The sequence below is a fragment of the Desmodus rotundus genome, unplaced genomic scaffold, assembly GCF_022682495.2.
Source record: "Desmodus rotundus isolate HL8 unplaced genomic scaffold, HLdesRot8A.1 manual_scaffold_327, whole genome shotgun sequence".
Taxonomy (NCBI): domain Eukaryota; kingdom Metazoa; phylum Chordata; class Mammalia; order Chiroptera; family Phyllostomidae; genus Desmodus; species Desmodus rotundus.
Genome location: NW_026527398.1, coordinates 18,335 through 37,618, shown reverse-complemented (window position 1 = coordinate 37,618; position 19,284 = coordinate 18,335). Strand labels below are relative to the sequence as shown.

At 49.7% G+C, this 19,284-nt stretch overlaps 1 pseudogene; it reads right to left on the bottom strand.

Annotated features, from left to right (window-relative positions):
- Nucleotides 1-16,159: 16,159 nt before the first annotated feature.
- Nucleotides 16,160-16,392, bottom strand: LOC112314495 (small nuclear ribonucleoprotein G pseudogene; annotated as a pseudogene).
- Nucleotides 16,393-19,284: the final 2,892 nt, after the last annotated feature.

Below are 19,284 nucleotides of genomic sequence, written 5' to 3'. Positions count from 1 at the left end.
TCCATGTACACCTCACCGTGTAGGGAGAAGTGGGGCTAGAAGAAGTCATAGGGGAACCCTATATAACAGCATTGAGAGCTTTGCCCACCCTGAGTTCCCCTGCTTCTGTTCCTGTCAGAGTTTCCCACCAAGGCTTCTGCCAGCCCCCTGGTTCCCAGCAGCCATATCATGGAGGCTGTAGGCGTTTGTCTATTTGCCTAGTCGCTGCCCAGCTGAGGTTACCTCAGACTTTGCCTCCAGCCTCTACTGGCCCTGAGAAATACCGGGTTCTGAGGCCTCCCACAGAGCCACTTCGTGGGCCATCATAGCCCATATGTGCCCAGGCCCTGGCCTGTCATGGGAGGTTACATTAGTATTCTCCTTTAAAAATGAGAAAACAGAGGCTCAGAGAAGGCCAAGGAGGAATTTGTATTATAGAGCAGCTACTGAATGCCAAGGGCTGAAGCTGGTGCTTTTTAAAGACGTGACCACACGATGCCCCTGTGAGAATTATGCCCGATTTACAGGGGAGAACACTGCGGCTCAGGAAGGAGAGGTACCTGGCCCCGGCATTACCTAGTTGGTTGAAAGCAGTCAAAAGTCAAAGTGGGACTGGTCAGACTGCCCAGCCCGGAACCCCAGGGATGCATAGTAGGCCTGCAGTGAAGTCTTGCCAAGAGGAGCTGAGGTTGGTTGGAAACAGAACCTGCCCTTTCCTGTGAGGGCTGTGGAATGTGAGGAATGTTCGCCCCCAGGGCAGTGCTGTGGGCAAGGTGACCTTTGGGGAGATAAAGTCAAATTCCAGGACTCAGAAGGAGACTAGCCGAGGTGGATCTGGGCTGGTACTGCCAGGGGCCAGGACCCACTGCCTCCGGGCCCCCACCCCCAAACCCCTCCCTCAGGCAGGATTTACAACAGCTACACCTCGGCCCTGCCCTTTCCTCAACTGGAATCTCCCTCCCTGAGTCTGCCAAGAACACCTCAGTGGCTATGCCTCTAACCCCGTCCCCGATGGTCCCTGAACATTTCCACGTGGAGAGCTTTGGAGAATCTCAGCCATAACTATCCATAACTAAACTCACCATGCCCTCTGATGACCTCCCACCCTCCTGGGAATGCCACCCTGACTTGATGGCTCCAGTGTTAGGGTGCTAGCCTTCCTCCTCCTTCTCCCTATCGCCCTTCGAACTCAACCTCTGTGCACTGCCTCTGACCTCCAGCCTCAGACCTTCCGACCCCGTCTCTCCAGGGCAGCCAAGGCAGAGCTGCCAGAGATAGCAAATAAAAAATACAGGACTCTCAGTTAAATTTGAATTTCAGACAAGCAATGAATAATTGTTTAGGGTAGGTATGTCCCAGGTATTGCATAGGACATACTTATGCAAAAAAAGTTATTCTTTGTTTATTTGAAACTTTACTGGGCATCTTGTGTTTTATCTGGCAATCCTAAAATGGGGTGTACTTCACCACTTAAAACTCTCCAGTGGCTGCTTTGGTGTGGCTCAGTGGATTGAGCACTGGCCTGCGAACTAAAGGGTTGCCAGTTCAATTCCCAGTCAGGGCACATGCCTGGGTTGCGGGCCAGGTCCCCAGTGGGGGGCACACAAGAGGCAACCACACCTTGATGTTTCTCTCCCTCTTTCTCCCTCCCTTCCCCTCTCTCTAAAAATAAATGAATAAAATCTAAAAAATTAAAAAAAGAAATAAAACACTCCAGTGGTTCCCTGAGGGATGGAGGGTGGTTGGCACACTCTCCCTACACTGGTCTTTCTCTGCCTATCTCTCGCTGCCTTTCAGTTCTCAGGAAGCCCTGCGAACAGCCTGCGAACAGCCATAAACTGGGTTAGGGGCTTCTCTCTGCAATTAGAAGGCCCCATACTTCCCTTATGAGGAGCTTAAGTGCTCTGCTGGTCCCCCATCAGTAAGAACTCATGAGACCAGCGTCTTGTCTTTTGTCCCCTGTGTTCTCTCCCCAGCCTCTAGCACCTCAAATAGCATTTAGAACTTGCTTAGAACCTGGCTAAGTCCATTGCCTTCTCTGGGCCTCAGTCTCTCCATCCATGTGAGAAGGTGTCATTTAAAATGGTCTGTGAGGCCCCTTACAGCTCTGATGTCTGCCCATCTCAGCCTGACCCTGGACTTTGACTCTGGAGATCCTGGGCAGAGGCGGCCGAGGTGAGAGCTCTGAGTTCAGCTTGGAAGATGTGGGGACAAGCCCCAGGCTGCCTATATGTGGCCTTGGGCAGGTTTCTACCCTCTCTCAGCCTGAGTTTTCTGCTCTGCCAGGTTCTGTACTTGTGGGGATCACACCACCAGTGGGAATAACCTGGTAAGGTTATTAGGAGGTTGAAATCAGAGAGATAAGACATGCAGCACAGCACAGCACAGGGCACTCGGGAGGCCCTCAAAGAACAAAGGTTCCTGGCCATTCTTGCCCTCAATTAGGAGGCCTGAATGCCCAGGAGGGGCCCTGGAGAAGCTGCAAGAGCTCCAGGGGGAGCGGGAGGGGGACAGGGAGGGAGAAAGAAGCTGGGCTGGGAGCATTCAGGCAAGACTTTAAATCTGGTCTTAGATTTATTTATTTGTTTGTTTGTTTGTTTATAAAGGGCCTGAGCATCTTCTGTAAGAGACCCAGGAACCAGACACACAACCTGAAGTCCACTCCCCACTCCTTTGTGGGGTGGGGCGGCAGGGAATATGTGGGGGGAACATGTGAGTCGAGTGGGAGCAGCCTGGGAGAACTGGGTCCAAGGAGACACCCAGGTAGCGGGCTTTGTCCAGACTTATTGTTCCTATAACCTCTGGACTCCCCAGGCCACCCCAAGTAAACATGCCTACGTGAGAACAGGATGCTCACTGGCTTCAGGACAAGCTTTTCCACCACCCCCCTTCCAGCCCCCTTCCCACCTATGAGGTGGGGAAATCCTGGCAGGCCCTGGGGGCGGGGTGGCCCTACCCTGTGACCCTGCTCTTCCAGTGCTTGGAGGGGGCCTTCCCATAGCCCAGTTTTGTCTCCTTATCTGGACGACTTGGGGAAAGAATGGGAGACGCTGACGTCCAGGACAGGCAGTCCAGTGGCCTCCTGGAGGGTGAGACTACAGTGAGTAACTCAAGTGTTATGAGCCCCCAGGAAATGAATTCTGGCCTCTAAAAAGGAATCTTAATACAAGGCTCTCTCTCACACCACCTCCTTACTGCTCTTCCCTGTCTCCTCTCCTGCCTTCTGCCTCCTCCTGCTGCCTGGTCTGTCTCTCCCAGCCCCAGCTCAGCTAGCTTCCTGTAGCCTATTAATGGGGCCTGATCTGACCTCAAGGCAAAGAGGCAAGAGGAGGAGGCAGGGAGGGAGGGAGGAAGAGTGAGAGCAGGAGAAAATTAGCCTGCATTGAGGACTGATCAGCTCTGCTCACCCTGCCTCCATTGTCTCCTATGCCCCCAGCCCCTGCCAAGGCAGAACCTATTTGCAGAGGAGCAAGCTCAGCCTTCCAGAGCCTGGATGTTAGTTCTGACAGACATCACCCTGATAAGGAGCGATGTTAGTTCTGACAGACATCACCCTGATAAGGAGCGAGCTTTCATGCTTCCCCTCCTCACTCCAAGGCTCTAAGGTGAAATCCAGGAACTTAAACTGACCCAAGAGGAAGAAGACAGCCTCTCAGATGCTGAGGCTCTGAGTCCTGGCAAAGGTCATTTCTTGAAGCCAATCAGAGTAGGTGGGAGGACCAAGCTGGCCAGTCCCTGTCCTAAAGAGGCTCAGTGACTTGAGGCAAGTGGCTTCACCTTTCTGAGTTAAAATCTGAATTGGAGTAACCTTTGCCCTCAAGGGAAAGGTGATAATGGCCTGGGGCATTGGAGCTAGAGGATTTCAAATCCTGGTTCTGCTCTTCCCTAGTTAAGTGGCTAGACAAGTCACTGCCCTCTCTGACCATCACTTCCCACACCTGGGAAATGGCGGTTACGAGGCCACCCACGTGGGGTTTTCTGAAGACTGGGAAATATCAGGTACATAGAAAGGACTGTATAGTGCTCAGTGCCCTGAAGGGCTCCACGGTTGGTGGGCAAGGGGTGGAGAGAAACCCAATGAGAAAGCCTAGTGACTGTGATCTGTGGGACCCTGGCCTGCGAGGCTCCCACAACCTTGCTATGGGCCTAGGCAAGTGGCTTCTCTGACCAAGGGGCCAAAACACTCTTGGGTCTGGGAGGGCAGACTAGAGACTCATGTGTGACCTTTCACCCTCTTGGACCCTCAGAGAGTGAACCCTCACCCATTCTACCCTGTCCTGGCCCCTACACATCCATGCTGCTCTATTCTCCCCCACACCAGCCCAGGCTCTGTCTCCACCCCGCCCCCAGAACAAAAGGGACACTTGACATTCTTTGTCTGGTGCAGACTCATTCTGTGAGTGTAGGTCCCCACCAGGCCTTGCAGCTGGGACCTGCCACCTTCCCCCAGTGCTGGTCCAGCTCTCCAGAGAGCTTTGCTCTAAGAGAACAGAGGGAGGGAGAGACGGAGGGCGAGAAGGAGGGAGGGAGGGAAGGAAGGGCCTTAAAGGAGCAGAGCCTTCCCTCGGAAAGTGTTCCCCACCTCCTTCGGTAGAATCGGCGGGAAGGAAACCAGGCAGGGTAGGGTAACAGGAGAAGAGTCCAAGGAGATTACAGTGTGTGACCTGTTTGAGATTTTGAGATTGGGGTGGGGGCTAAATTGGGGTTAATACCTAGTCTTCTGGCTCCCAGCGGAGGGCTCTTTTCATTAACTGGTTTCTTGGTATCTTTTAAAGAAACTGGTCCCAGCCTTGCCCTGATTTCTGTATGACCTTGGGTGAATTCCTTTCCCTCTCTGGGCCTTGGTCTCCCCTGTCTAACATGACGAGAAAGAACTAGAAGACCTCGATCTTGCACGTGCACACGAGAGACTTCCTGAGCCAGACCCTGGCCAGGGGCTGGGATGCCAGAGACAAGCCCTACTCCCAGAATCTAGTTCTAGAAATCCATCAGGAAAGAGTACAAGTGACTCCTTTTTAAAAAAGATTTATTTATTTTTAGAGAGAGGGTAAGGGAGGGAGAAAGAGAGGGAGAGAAACGTCAAAGTATGAGAGAAATATCGACTGGCTGCCTCTCACGTGCCCCCAACTGGGGACCTGGCTGGCAAGCCAGGCGTGTGCCCTGACCGGCAATCGAACCCACGACCTTTCGGTTCACAGGACGGTGCTCAATCCACTGAGCCACACCAGCCAGGACACAAATGACTCTTGAGGCAAGAGTAATGTTTCCATGAAAGCAGGACCACCCCCTGCCAAATGCTGAAGAGCTGACCTCCATCCCCTCAGATTGATACAGGGCTATACAACCTCCAAAGCTCTCTACCCCCTCATCTATTCATAGATGTCTGAAACAAGACCAAACTGTGTTTTCCTTTGACAGAAAATAAGGCTGCAGGCACACAGAGGACAGGCCCTGACCCGGCCTGAGAGTGAGGGGCCTAGAAAGTGCTGCCTGAGCCCAATGGGAAGGATGGGTAAGATATTCTGGTGGAGGGGCCCAGGTAAGCAAGGGAGAGGGCAGCATGCTGTCGGTTGTTTGGCTGAAGCCCAGGGTGTGCCTGAGGGCAGTAGCAAGAGGAGGCTGAAGATCTAGGCTGCCCTGGCTAAGGAGTTTGTCCTATGTGTGCAGAAGAGCCAGGGTGGGGTGGGGTAGGATTTTATGCCAGGTGGTGGTCATTCACTGGGGTAAATGGAATGAATGGTGGGGTCCCTGCCGGAGACCAAGGGAACTGGGACAGCTGTACACACAGGTACCTCCTGACAAAGGGGCCATGGAGCCTCGGTGGGGGAGGGGAGCAGAGTAATTCCTCCCGGGAAAGAGGGGAAGTGAGAGGGGAGATGAAGCAGGGGAGAGGAAATGAAAGATTAAGTGCATAAAGGCCATAAAGCTCAGGAGCGTCCAGGCCGGATGGATTCCGGTTTATAGATACATTTATGTTCACGGATGCCCGGCCAGGCCTGATGGCCCAGCAAGAGGAGCCACCCAGGGAGGCAGAGAGGACGCTAGGCCGGAAGGGATCCCTCATGCCCCTGTGCTCCTCTCTTCTGCTGCCCCCCTTGCCTACCCCCAACTCCTTGGGCTGGCTGACAGCCCAGCTGGAAGCAATTGTGGGAGCCTCCAGCCTGGAGAGCTGCATCCCACAAAGGGCCCTGGTAAATAGCAGCCCACACCCCAGACGGCCTGCAGCTTCCCCCTCCTTGCAGCCCCCTGCCCGGAAATTTAAAACAACTGCTCAACACAGTCTTAAATCCTCCAGGAAGGAGCTGGGGTTGGCAGGCAGGAAGCACGAGGCTGGCCAGGGCCCTGCCTGGAACTCCCACTCTCCCCAGCTCCCACCCTGAACTCCCCTGAAATACCACTTGCCCCCCCCACCAAAGCCTTGCCATGAGCTCTCCATGTTGGTGTTCCTGGCAGGGCACTGCAGCTGCAACTTGGAATTGCCAGGTAGACTGTGAACATCCATCACAGGGGAGATCTTGTCTCCCGCTGGTACCCAGCACTGGGTCTGCTACAGAGCAAATAAATACATAGTGTGTACATGAAAAAGGAATGAATGAAGCCACCATGTGATCCTGAGCCATTGCTCTGCTCTTTGGGCCTCGGTTACCTCATCTATCCAATGGGCATAACTGTTACCCAGTCTACTTTCCAGAGATGTGAGAGCTAAGCAAGAACCTTTGTGCAAGTGTTTTATTTATTTTTTTAAAATACAGTTTTTTAGATTTTATTTATTCATTTTCTGAGAGAGGGGAAGAGGAGAAAGAGAGGGAGAGAAACATCAATGTGTGGGTGCCTCTCACACATCCCATACTGGGCACCTGGCCCGCAACCCAGGCATGTGTCCTGGCTGGGAATCAAACAGGCGACCCTTTGGTTCACAGCCTGCGCTCTGCTCTGGTGCGATTCCCACCAGAACAGGAGCTCGCTGAGAGAGAGCCTCGTCCCTGGGTCCTGAGCTACAATAGTCAGGGCTGTGCACGTATTTTATTTACTGCAAGTCTGATGAGTCACAATGATTCCACTCTTCCCATCCTGGCCTCGGTTTGCTTGTTTGTAAAGCGAGGGCTAAAGTTGTGCTAGCTAGGGTCCCTCACAATTTGATAAAGGTCTTAGGATGCCCAGACTTTCATAGGCTCCGTGTATACCAGCTGGGTGGTAGTGGGGAGGGCAGAGTGTGGTGTCAGGGAAAGAGCCCTGCCTAGGGCTCAGAAGGCCACTATTTTAGCTCCAGCATGACCCCTGACCCACTATATGATCTTCTCTGGGCCTCAATTTCCTTTTCTGTAAAACGGGGGTGGGTAGACGCAGGATGCCTGAAGTGGCCTCTAGTATTCAAGTTCTATGATGACAGGACGTTATCCAGAGGTCAGTGAGGAGCACTGAAGGGCCCTGAGCAGGGGAGGGCCATGGTCAGGGGCATGTTTCTGAGTTCACTCCAGCAGCCGTGTGGGTTACAGACTGGAGGCTGGGCAGCCCAGAGTCTGGAGACCTGGAAGAGGGCCGTGGCTTTTGCCCAGGCAGTAGAAGATGGCAGCCTCCAGATCCTTCCTCATTCTATGCCCCGTGCCTGGGCTGCCCTGCCTCTTTGCAGCATCTCCAGCTCCCTCTCCCCCACCCCATGTATTCAGCTTTTTCAAACCCACTCATCTCTAAGACACAATTCAGGGATCACCTCCTTCCTAAGGTCCTCCCAGGTTGCCTCTGAGGCAGTTAGTCTCCTCTACCATCCAGTTTCCCGGCTCTAGGCACCTTCATCACGAGACCCATTTGAAGTACTGTTCTGTGTGTGTGTGTATACACATGCGTGCCCTCTCCTGGGCTGTGAGCTCCTGAGGTCAAGATGGGTGTGCTGCCCATTCCCATGTCATCCCCAGTCCTGTCACCTGGCCTGGCCCAGGGTAGGTACTCAGTACATGCAGGCAGGGCCCTGAGGATGACAAAGCACCCTACACTTTGAGTTCGGCTGCAGGGTAGGAGACCAGGCTCCAGATCCAGTTTAACAGCTAAGAGCTGCGTGACCTTGGGCAAGTCACTTCTCTCTGGATCGAGGTCCTTCTTGGCCACATAGCAGTTATCTCTATTTTTCATTCTTAGGTCAGGACGCTGAAGGGAGGACCTGTCCTTGGGCCTCTCCTCCCGCACCTCCCCTCAGCATCTCCCTTCCTGTGGCCTGGATCACAATGCCACAGTGCTCTGCTCCGGTGCGATTCCCACCAGAACAAGAGCTCACTGAGCGAGAGCCTCATCTCTGGGTCCTGCACAGTGCTCTGCGGGGGTGTTCCACAGGCCTGTGTAAGAGGCGCTTGTCCACTCCTCAGCCCCGAGAGAGGGAGCAGTGGGGTCTCCGTAAACAGTGACATGCCGTGAAGTGTGTGGCCCTGCGAGAGGCCAACAGTGTTCACTGCCCATGTCCAGCTGCAGCCTTGCCTCTGTGTCCCTACGCTCCTGCCCAGCCAGCCTCCTGGGGCTGGGCTGGCCTCTCCTGAGAGGTGTGGGGAAGGGGTGCTGTCAGCCCCTAAAGCAGATGGATCTCAAGCCAGCACGACTCTGCCCCAGGCAAGCCCTGCACGAATCCTGGCCAGAATCCCCCTCCCGCTCCCCCACCCCCATGGGCTGGGACAGACCTCAGCCAGCAGGCCTCCCAGCTTTGATCAATACAGGGCAAGCAGCCAAGGCGGCTGCAGGCTCCATCCTCCCAGGAGGCCCCAGCTCAGCCGGGGTCAATGGGGGAGGGGCTGCAGCCTGGCTCAGGGGCTCTGGGGGGTGGGGCAGGGCAGCGCAGAGCAGGAAAGGCAGGCATCACTTGCAGAGCCCTTTATCCCTCCACCCACTCACTCTTATGCACACAGTTGTTCAGTCCACAGATATTTAGTGAGCACCAACTATGCACCAGGCCTGCCATGGGCTCTGGGGACTCAATAAAGATAAGATAGCAGCTCTTGTGGACCTGATGTTCTAGCAGGGGAGAGAGATAACGGAAGAATGAACAAATAAACATAAGAGGTAATTTCAAAAAGTGATAAAAATAAAGTAGGGTAGGGTGACAGAGACATCGGGGCAACATGGCACACAGTGGCCAGGGGAGGTGGCGCCCACCATGCTGGCCTAGGTGAACTCCCAGGAGCAGAGGTGAACATGGAGACTTGCATGCAGGCAGCTTGTTGGGGCACACGCATGGGCTCAGTGCCCTATGGTGTGTGAGGGCGGCAGGGTGGAGTAAAGGGAGAAGTTAGTCAGCTGACCCCCAGGGACCTCTGGAGAAAAGCCTTTCACAGTTGTCCCAGCTGGAGGCAACAGGGCCAGGCCTTGGTACCCCACACTGAGCAGCCATTGGGTAGCTGCCTCCAGGATGCAGCAAGGCTTTGGGCAAGCGAGCTATCTTCAGCGGGGTCGTTCCCACTGGTCTCTGCTGAGAGCTGCTGCCAGCAACACTTTGCAGCTGGGAGATGAGGACCTCAGCCTTGAAGTGGGATCTGGGTGGCCCAGGTCAGCACCCACTAGGTGTGCGAAGATCAGGAGGAAGAACATTCCAGACAGGGGAACGGCAAGCACAAAATTCCTAAGGCAGAAATGAGCTTAGCCTGAGGCACAGGAGTGAGCAGAGTGAAGGGAGAGTCACAGGACAGCTGCCGGGGAGGTGGACAAGGCGAACCCCAAAGGGCCTGGTGAACCAGGGAACTTTCGGTGTGAAAGGCCACCCCCCACCCCGGGAGGGCTTGAAGAAGAGAGGGATCTGGTAATTGCCTATGAATATTACTCTGGCTTAGGGGTGGAGAGGCCAAGGGAGGGGAGGGGAGGGCAGGGAGGGGGAGAACAGTTGGGAAGTGGTGGGAGGGTCCAGGTGACAGTGTCACTGGTGGTTTAACTAGGGCAAGGACATTCGGGTCTTAGCGAGATGAGTGAGGGTTGAGGGAGGCCAGGTGCTATAGGGACTCATGGGGGGGGGTGCCTAGGTAAGTCTTGGCCGTCATGGGATGTTGTAGAGATGCTTTTAGCACCCCATGGGGGATACTAAACCAGATGACTTGATTTTTCCCAACCTGAAGATCCTGAAATTTGTGGACTGGGGAGGAACCTCAGAGACCGCTAGGCTGGAACCCCCTTTCCCAAAACCTGGGCTCATGGCCGTGCAGCCCTCGCTGTGCCCTGCAGGGGATGAGGAGCCCCTGACTCCATGGATCACTCTGCTGGAAAATTCTGAGAGCTGCCTCCTTGCGGCTCCTCCCAGGGGTCCCTGCTGTGCTCTGGACCACCAAACTAACCACCTCTGTTCTCTCTACCCCAAGAGGTCCCCAAAGGTGAGGACATGGCTCTTGTCTCCGCTTCCACCCCATGTCTTCTTACCTTATCCTTGGGGAGGACCCCAGATGGTGCCTCCTCCCTGCCCCAAGCCTGGTTCCTCGCCCGCCCAGGAATTCATTGCTATGATACACATCTGATTCCAGAGAGAACATGGAGAGAAGTCATTTTGTAGAATTTGTACGAGTACATTTTCTTCTGAGGCCTGATGCCTGTGGAGATATAACCAGGCTTGGAGTTAGGAAAGCTGGGTTCTAACCTGCCTCTGTGAGCTTGGACCAGTCACATCCACTCTCTGGGCTTCATGTGCTCCTCTGTAAATGGCCAGCGGGGTGGCATTCAAGGGCTCAACCAAAATATGGTGAGTCCATGTGTAGATTTGCCCTTGTTCATTCTTCAAAGCCTGAGCCAAGGAATTTTCTGTTTCCTGTTCCTCTGACTCTGGGAGTCAGTGAATTGCAGAATGAGGGGCTAGAAAGGCCTTGAAAAGTCTAACCAACTTCCCCTGCTCCATGTCACCTGCTCTGCTGAACTTTGTTCCAACATCACCTTCAGCTGATTGTCTACCTTCAGAGCTTGTACACCTCTAGGCATGGGGAGCTCACTACCTTACTTAGGACAAGTCCACCAGAAAGTTCTTCAGCTAAACACAAAGATTTTATGATTCTATCATTCAACAGTATTTATTGAGCTTCCATCAAAAGGAGCAAAGCACTCACAGCCAAGTGATGGAGCACAATCATAATTATGAAGGTAGTTTAGCCCTGACCAGTGTGGCTTGGTTGGGTGTCGTCTAAAAAAGTGAAGCGTCCCTGGTTCGAATTCCTGGTCAGGGTACATGCCCGGGTTGCAGGTTTGGTCCCTGGCCAGGGTGTGTGCAGGGGACAGCCAGCCAATGTTTCTCTCCCTCTCTCTCTTCCTCCCTTCCCTGCTCTCTACAAAATAAATAAATAAAACCTTTAAAAAAGTAAAGGTAGTTTTTGTGCTTTGAGCACTCACCACGGCCAGCACCCTGCCCCGCCCTGCACCCACACGTCTCGTTTAATCACCGCAGTTGCCTCTCAGCGTGCAAGTGAGCAAACGAGGGTAGAGAGTATGCAGGACTGCGTCCCAGGAGGAGAAGGATGGCAACTGAAGGGTTTTTTGAACAGTTTAGCACGGGGACTATTTACAGAAGTGAGGGAAGGGTTAAAGAAACCTACAAGGGATAGTGGGGTGCCCAAGGTTGGCAACAGTGAGGAGCTGTTACCAACTATAGGTCTGAAAGGGGAAGCATTGTCACTAGCACCTGGTGAAGCTGGGGCTGCAAAGATCAGGGTGGGAGGTGAGGAATTAATATCCTCTTCTCTGGCTACTGCTTGTAGTTCCCAGTGGTTGAATCCACAGGAAAGCAGGAGGCAAGGTTTCCTAGGTGATGTAGTCCACAGAGGTCAACCTTCTGGGGCACACAAAGGGAAGAGAAAGGCAAAGAATAGGTCTTGGGGAGGGGGGGTGTGCAAACTGAGAATAACCAGCCCAGAGAGTTAGGCAATTTGTCTAAAGTCTCCAAGTCAGAAAGGTGTGGAGCCATAGAAATAAAGACGTAATGATGAGTATGCTGTGTTCAAGTTTTAAGAACATGAAGAAATGAGTAGTGGGAGGGATTGGAAGGGCCTGGAGAATAGGCAGGAGTCTGTGGGACAGAGAAAGGGAAAAGGTATTCTGGAACAACTTATGCAAAGGCTAGACATGTGCAAGAACACTGCCGGTTGCACAGGAGTGAGCCACTCTGCAGGGCTTTAGAGTGCTAGGAAGGTTCCAGAAACCTGGAAACCTGATGGGAGGCTGAAGAGGGAGCTCAGAAATGTTGCTATTGGAACAAGATAAAGCCAGTGCTCATGCATGAATGCATTAAAAATATGTATTGGTTGCACATCCTCTCTTTGCCAGGAACTGTGCTAGGAGTTGGGGTTACAGCGGTGAAAAGTGTAGGCAAGGTCCCGACCTCATGGAGCTTACAGTCTAGTGGGGGGATGGGTAGGAGCCGGACAATAAACCAATTACAGTCGGGATCAGCGCTCTGCAGAAAAAGCCGGATTTTCTCCTATAAGCAAGGGGAGACATTGATGGACGCCGATGGTTTAAACTCTTCACTCCTTTTTAAATTGAGGTGTAGTTTACAAACAGTAGACTGTCCAAGCCTTAATGCACCTTTTAAAGAATTATCACCACCGCTCAGATCAAGATTCAGAAGGCCCTCCCGTGGCCCTCCCAGTCATACCCTCTGTAGAGTAGTCACTGTTTTGATCTCTATCACCGTTTATTTGTTTTGTCTGTTTTTGAACTCCATACAAATGGCATCGTATAGTGAGTGATTGTTTGTGCCTGGCTCCTTTTGTCCAGCATTATGTCCAAGAGATTTGTTGTGTTGCCTCACGCAGCAATCAGCTGTCCCTGCCACTGGCTGTATAATGTTCCAGTGCAGACATATGTACTATGTTTTATATCCGTTCTACTGTTAGTGAACACTCGGGTCCTTTCTGATTTTTGACTATTATAATGCTGTGATGAACATTCTTGTACATTCCTTCTGGCGAACGTATGAACACTCATTTTTGTTGGGTGTATACCCACGTGTGGAATTCCTGAGGCATAGAATATACATATGTATTTTGCTTTGCTAAATACTGCTAGTTTTTCAAAGAATTGTATCAATTTATATTCTTACTGACAATGTATAAGAGTTTCAGTTGCTCCCCATCCTGGGAAGCACTTGAAAGTCAGTCCTTTTCACTTTAGCCATTCCGATAGGTGGGTGATAGTATCTCACTGCGGTTTACATGTGCTTTCACTGATGACTAAGGATGTGGAGCACCTTTTTGTATGCTTATTGGTGATTTGTGAAGTGTCTGTTCAAGTCTGTTGCCTATTTTTTTTTAAATATAGGTCGTCTGGCTTTGTTTTCTTGATGTATAAGATATCTTTAAATATTCTAAGTATGATGGATGGACGTAGTGCAAATATCTTTTCATGGTCTGTGGCTTACCTTTTCACTCTCTTAGTGGTATCTTTTGATAAACAGAAGTTCTTAATTTTAATGACATTTATTTCCTTTATCTTTTCAACTTTTCTTTTATGGTTGATTTTTTTTTTTTTTGGTGTGTATGTGATAAGTTCAAACAATCTTTTTCTACCTCAAAGTCAAAAGAAGGTCTCCTATGTTTTCTTCTAAAAACCTCACTGTTCTGTCTCTCACACTCAGGGCTCTGACCCATGTTGAATTAACACTGGTGTGTAGTCTGAGGTAGGAGTCAAGGTTCATTCCCCCCACGTTGTCCCGTCCGAATTTCCAGTACCAGTTTTTTAAAAATACCTCTTCCCTTCTAATGAACTGTAGTGGCCCTTTTCTCATAAATCAAGTGATCACATATGTATGAGTCTGTTTCCTGGATCTCTGTTTTGTATCATTGGTCTACTTGTCTAATCTGTGTCAATACTATATTGGCTTAATTATTAAAATTTTATAATGAGTTTTTATATATGATCATGTAAGTTCTTAAGCTTTCTTCAATATTCCACTGTCTGCTCAGATTCCTTGCATTTTCATATAAATTTTAGAATCAGTGTTAATTTTTAAAAAGCTGTTGTGTAAGTAGCTAGGCAGAGGGCTTAGTAACACTCAAGCCGCCCAGGGACGTGCACGCCTTGTACATGTGAAGCTACTGGCAGAAATGCAGGTGCTCCCCTTTTACACGGATCTCTGAAGAGTGAAATTCGTTCAGTAAATGGACTGTTCTATTAATATTAGAAGCACTAGGGCAGGATGATGGCCAACTACCTTACTCTGCCTGTTCAAGATTCATCCCCATTCTTTGGTGACAAAGCCCACCTTTCATTTCAGGAACTGACTCTGTCTTACTCTTGGTTCCAGTGAGATTGACTTCAGGCTGCCTAGCTTATCAGAGCATTCTATGGCACTGCGATTGGTCCCGAGATGGTCATGTGACCCACATCAGGCCAATGAAAGGAAAACCTGGGATTCTTGGCAGAGTTGCCAAGCGAGAAATGTTGCTTTTTCTCATGGGGGTGACTGAGCTGGTAGAACCTACACCTGGAACCATCAGTGGCTATCTTTGAGGCTTTCTAGGGAGAGTCTGTTTGACAATGAAGCAAACACCAAAGAAAACAGAGCCAAGACTCAGAAACACATGTTTAATTGTGGTGTTTGAGGGTCCGGACTCAGCCAAGCCTGAACCTAGTACTACCCCTGGGCTTTTCAGGACATACGCCAAAAAATTCCCTGTTTTGTTTAAGCTGCTTTGAGTTACGTTTGTGTCAGTTCCAGATTAAGTCACTAGGTGTGGGAATCTTTTTCTATCTCAAAAATCGCACTAGGAAAATGAAACTAACAAACTGGAGATAGCAGAGGTCGCCACAGAGAGTCCCCGGTGCCTGCAGGACGGTGCTGGGCAGGGACTGCATCTGCGTGTGTACAGTTGTACACCTTTAAATTTTCCTGACCATCAGAATGTATTTTCTTTTTTTTTCTTCTTTTTTAAAAAATTATTTATTTTCAGAGAGAGGGGAAGGGAGGGAGATAGAGAGGGAGAGAAACATCTATGTGTGGTTGCCTCTCACATGCCCCCAACTGGGAACCTGGCCCCTGCAACCCAGGCATGTGCCCTGATTGGGAATCCAGCTGGTGACCCTTTGGTTCGCAGATCAGTGCTCAATCCACTGAGTCACACCATCCAGGGATAGAATGTATTTTCTAATAAAAAATTCAACTATTGACATACAAACCATGTAATTTATTCAAAGAACAATAAAAACAGTTTGCTTACTACCTAAACACATATCCTTCTTTTTAAAATTTTTACTTATTTATTTATTTTAAACATATTTTATTTAATTATTTTTAGAGAGAAGGGAAGAGAGGAAGAAAGAGAGGGAGAGAAACATCGAAGTATGAGAGAGACATTGACTGGCTGCCTCTCACAATCCCCTGAACTGGGGACCTGGACTACATAACCCCGGGCATGTGCCCTGAAGACGAAGTGAACAGTAACCCTTCAGTTTGCAGGAGAATGCCCAACCCGCTGAGCCACACCAGTCAGTGCAAACTTACAAAATATTATTAACTGATGTACTCCAATAAATTTAATTTTTTTTGAAAGAACCAAGACCAAAAAGGAAACAATGAATGAAATATGTTTACAATATGAGAAGATATAAAACAAAAGAATTACTATAGTTTTCCTATTATTTACAAAAACACTTTAAATTTCCATGTGGCAAAAACACTGTAAATAAAGTCAAAAGGTAATTAACATATACAAGGGCTGTCCTGAAAAAGTCCAGCCATTGTTAATATAATGAGAATGGTTTGCTAGACATTGGTGTAACCTGGCAGCCAAGGCAAGTGGACTGGAATGTGCATGGGTGAACAATGATGACTTTACTGTACTAGTCAGTGGGGCGGTAGATGCCCTTGAGTGAGCATGTGTACTGTGTGGCTGTCGCAGTCAAAATGAGCGAATAGTGTCATGAATCTGCATCTGATTTTGCGTTAAGCTTGAACATTGTTTTGCTGAAACTATTCGGATGATTCAGAAGGCCACAGCTATGGGCAACTGGTGATTGGCAGCTACATCACGACAACGCACCCACTCATGTATCACAACTCACGCAGAGGTGGTTTTTTTTGTGTTTTGGGGGGTGTTTTTTTGACCAATACAAAAATTTATTTAACAAAAGTTCAATGTGAAAATATACATGACTCAATTTTTATATTGTAGTAAAACAGGAGATGTGGAGCGGGGACACGGAAGCAGCTGGTTTCTCTGGTGAACACAGCCATTCTTTACTCTTGTTCCAAGGCTTCTAACATGATGATACGATTGCCTCGCATTACCACCATTCCAGTATTGTTCTGCTGCCCATTAGTTGCTGTCTCCACACATTCACCTATCACAAGATTCATAAAGGGGTCAAATCCCCGCAAGATTCCTCGGACATGTCTGCCACCATTTCATTTCAATGATAACTTCTTGTCCATAAATTTTTTTTGAGCTCAGGGGGCTAAGCTTTGCTCATGGTGTCTATTCAGTGAGCTCAAAGATACCTCTCATGCAGAGGTTTTTGGTGAAACATCAAATCACCCAGGTTACTCAGCCCCCCTACAGCCCAGATTTGGAGCCCTACAAGTTCTGGCTTTTCCCAAAACTAAACCATCAATGAGATTCAGGAAAATACAATGGGGCAGCTGATGGCAGTTGATAGAACTGTGTAAGGTACTAAGATGCCTACTTTGAAGGGGACTGAGGTGTCATTGTCCTGTGTACAATGTTTCTTGTATCTTGTTCAATAAACGTCTCTATTTTCATAGTGCATGGCTGGATACTTTCTGGACAGACTGTGTGTGTCTGTGTGTGTGTGTGTTAAAGGTATACAGAGAATATTTGAAGGGATACACAAGAAACTGCTATCCTACAGGCTGTTAATTAGCTGAAGGGCCCTAGCTGGTGTGCCTCAGTGGACTGAATGTTGGCCTGCGAACCAAAGGGTCGCTGGTTCGGTTCCCAGTCAGGGCACATGCCTGGGTTGTGGGCCAGGTCCTCAGTAGGGTGCATGCAAGAGGCAACCACAAATCATGTTTCTCTCCCTCTCTTTCTCCCTCCCTTCCCCTGTCTAAAAATAAATAAATAAAACCTTTTTCAAAAAAGATTACCTGAGGGGATTTAGGTGGGTAGAAAGGACAATGGGGCCTATTACTTTTCACTTTTTCTGTACTATTTGAACTTTTCAAAAAACATCACACACGTTTTCTTTAAAATATGTAGAACATGCTTACGCGAGTGTTATTGCCCAAACGAAATCTCCTTTTCGACAGGATCAAGTGCAGGAGCTGCCTCCCACCATTACCTTTCATGGAGTCCCCTGATGCGCCGTGTTGTTTCACACCTCTGTGACTTTACTCTGCCCACACCTTTGTCTTGTTCTTTATCTCCCCATCATCTGCCTGGAAACTCCGCCTGGTCCCTCAAGACCCACCTGAGCACTTCCTCCTCTGGGCAGTCTTTCCAGATTTCACAGGATAACTTACTCCCTTCTGATATGTTGTATATCCCTGTATCTTAGCTCTTATAAATTTCTACTAAACTTTACATTTGTGTCTGTCAGCTTTATTGGTCTTGGAGGGCACAGGTACCAACTAAGCTTATGTAAGCTTAGTTAATGCTAAAAGAATGAAAAAAATGCACGCCACTTGGTATGTCTCTGTTCACCAATTTATCTTTACTCACCATTCTCTCCCTAAAAGTGATATTTGGTCAGTGACCATCAGTATTGTCTCTACTGAGGAAAGCTGGCCCAATCGGCATGCAAGCAAGCAAGCCATGTGCCCGTGAGTACTCGGGGGCCACACACACACATTCGTGTTTCACTTATGGGTGTGATTCCATCCTGTGCCCATAAACTCATGAGGCCCCACACCCAAGGTCAAGACCTTGGTCTAAGCCAGCCATTTTTCAACCTTTTTCATCTCACAGCACACATAAACTAATTACCAAAATTAACAAATATATTTTTGCTGATCTGAAAAAAAATAGGTATAAGTGCAACCCATTCACAGCAGATGGCTATTTGTTGCATTGGCTGTTGTCATTTTTTTATTTGAAAAACTAAGGGAAAAGAGGTCAGTGTGGCACACCTTGACCAGTGTAGCTCAGTGGGTTGGACGTCATCCCACAAAGTAAGCGGTCACCAGTTTGATTCCTGGTCAGGGCACATGCCTGGGTTGTGGGTTGGGTCCCCAGTTAGAGGTGTGCAAGAGGCAAGTCATCAATGTTTCTCTCACACATTAATGTTTCTCTCCCTTTCTTTCTCCTTCCCTTCCCCTCTCTCTAAAAATATAAATAAATAAAATCTTGTAAAATTCTTGCAGTACACCAGTTGAAAATTGCTGCTCTAAGCTGGCCCACCCTTAGAGGCTGTACCTTAACGACCCTCTTTTAGCCCAGGAGCACAACCATCCAGATGTTGATGAGATACAGGTGTGTTCTGCTCTTCTTAGTCAGGAGCCTGGGTGATAAAGCAGGTGGACCCTCTCCCCTTAAGTGTCCAAGTGTTCGCTTAGATGTGGGGAGGCCACACCCTCAGAAAACATGCCTCAGCCCTCCATTTTTACCAAAGGACTTCTCAAGAAATATCACAGAAACATGTTTTGTTTGCTCCACAACAGTTTTAGAGTTGGCTCTCTAGGATGTGACGTGCTACGTCCATTAGTGTTGTTTGGTCTTAAGCAGCAGAAACAACTCTGGCTGCTGTGAGAACCACCGGGAGGCTATGGTGTGGCCTGAAGAACTGAAGGAAAAGCTGGCCCACGGGGCCTTGCGGGAACAGTTCCGGAGATCTGAGCTGCAGGAGAGGCAGACACCATTTGAGGCCTATATCACACACCTCTTGTGCTTTGCATACTTTCAGCCTCCCCTCTGCCACTGCGGTCTTTTCCGCACAGGTTTTGACCCAGTTTGCCCTGACAGTGCTTCATCTCAAACTAAGATGTGCTGCAGCCTCTCACTTCCTGTCCCAAGCTTCTCTGATGCTGCCACCTGAGTTGCCTATGGGAGTCTTCTGAGCATACATGCACGGGCCACCCAGGGGTGCACAGGTCACCACCCCTACCAGTGGGGTCAGGAAGGAGCCAATGGACACAGGCCTCTTCCTTCACCCCTCTTGCAGACTGCTCTGAGACTTGTGGTCTAATCCTCAGAAGGTTCCAGTGGGCTGGAGCACCCAAACGTGACAAACTTTAGGTTAGATTTCTCCTCCCAGCTCCTCTCTCCTGTTCCCTGGATTCGCTTCCCAAATACACTCCCTGCACACAAGCCCTTGCTCAGGCTGTAAGTTCAGGGGAGCCCAAATTAAGACAAAATTTAATCTTGAGGGGATGATCGAATACTTCGGTTGAGGCGGGTCGAGGTTCAG